A 2,075-nucleotide genomic window follows, 5' to 3' on the forward strand; every position below is an offset into this window, starting at 1 on the left:
TTCTAGAAGGCTGCCCCCCCTGTTCTGTGGACATAGTGTAAAGCTGGTAAGTGAGCTCAAAATTTACCTAGCTTAAGGCTACTGCATCATAACTTTGTAGAGTCCTAAAGGTATGTGTAGCCACAGAGCTTCTGCTTTGAGACCAAGAGAGGGTGTAAATTTGTGGAGTGAAGTCAACAGAAGTAGAATTAATCACATGTTATAGCACTGAGGATTGAGGAAATGAAATCATGTTGCTCCTTGGCTCAGAAACCTTGGATAACTCACCATTACCTACAGATCAAAGTTGATCTCTGCCATCTGCCCCCAAAACATTTCTCCAGCTTTAGCTCCCTGTTAGCCCATTAGCATCCTCTGTTTCAGTCAAGGCATACATTCTGCCTCTATCTTTTGAACAGTCAGTGTTCTTTCCCACCTCTGTACCTTCTCTCCTGCCTGAAATTTCCTTCTCTGCTCAGTTCCACCTGTGCAAATCCTGCTTCTCTCCCATGGACTGACCAGAGCACCACCTGCTGCACCAAGCGTTTGATCTGCCTGGGTTCCCTGCCTTCCCACTGGTTTTGCCTTGTATTTTCAGTACCTGTGTCTCTCTTCTACTAGACTGTGAGTCCCTTGAGGGCGAGGCCCAGCCTTCTCTACTCTGTTCCCTATAGCAGCACCTGGTTCTGTGCCTTGCCTATAGGAGGTGCCCAATAAACACTGGCTGAACTGAATGGATGTGAAGTGTATATGTGAAAAGGACAGCTATGGAGCTCACTAGGGGGCAGAGCTCAGAGATATATGTCTCAGAATATGCAGCGGGTCAAAGCAGGAGATCGGAGACACTCTGGGTGTTACGTTTGCAGTGCAGCCCTTTCTCAGTGATTGGTTGTACAAGGAGATGGTGTGGGCTAGGGTGATTGTTCCCAGACACGGGTCCTTGGATTCCCCTCCTCTGAACCATATGAAACACTGAGAAATAAATTCTTCGGCACACTCCACAGCTCTTGAATCTTCGGAGGTGGAGTCCAGGAATCTGCATTTCATACAAGTGTTCCAGACAGAGAAACAGAATGATAAATACTCCCGGGATCTCATCAGATAAGAATTTCAAGCTCTGCACCATTCTAGGCTGTTGCTATAGCCAATGAGCAGAATCACGTTTCATTGGTTTTCCTTTTCTACCCCCTACTGGATGTGCTGATCACTACAGGAGTGAGGTCTCCAGACCTGGATGACAGGTGGCTCTCCCAGCATCGACAGCATGCTGAACTGACTGGGCAGCTTTCTTCGGTCATTCCTGAGGGACTCTGAGAGTCCATTCGGAACCTGGCCATGGCTCAGCTCTTCCCACTGAGGCAGGAGACAGGCATTTATATCTGGTCTCCTGTTTACATTTCTTGAGGCAAGAAAAAGATGGGCTTCAGGCCAGACACTTACAGCTAGCCACATGTTTGCATTTCTTGAAATAGTCGATAGATGGGCTCCAGGTTAGATATTTACAACCAGCCTCCTATATGCTCTTCTAAATGGAACTAACAACTGAAACAGGGTAAATAGCCAAGTTTTGTCTCCTGTGGACACCCTAAGGTAACAATCATGGCAGGAACATAGAGGAGTTAAACCTTGTTTGAGTGAAGAATCAGGAGGTTATATATTTGCCATCCTTGGGGCAAGAGAGACATTTCACATGTGCAGAAAGACTCCTTGGGGTCAAAAAGAATGGTGTACTGCCCCATAATATGTGATGTTAATATGTGATTCCATAGGCCTCGCAACTGGAATCCATCTTGGGAAACAGTTGTGTGTGCATGTTGGGAAGGGTTCTAGGGTAGGTCGGGTGTGGAAAAAGAAGCCAGATAATTGGGAGCAGATAAACACAGATCTGAAGAGCTGTCCTATATAAGCAGCATAACTGCTTCTTTTTTGTGCTCCTCCTCACTGGGGGTACACCTGCACCCTTTCTCTTTGGTTGTGCATTCCTCCCTCACTTCAATCCTAACAAACCATTCCCTGTGTGCTGTCCCACTGGTTGTGGTGCTGTGCCTCTAATAATAAACTTTGAACCTGCATTTACAGTTTTTGCCTCCATAATA

Source organism: Moschus berezovskii, chromosome 4 (assembly GCF_049115385.1).
Source record: "Moschus berezovskii isolate FMDL1 chromosome 4, NW_MosBer_1.0, whole genome shotgun sequence".
Taxonomy (NCBI): Eukaryota; Metazoa; Chordata; class Mammalia; order Artiodactyla; family Moschidae; genus Moschus; species Moschus berezovskii.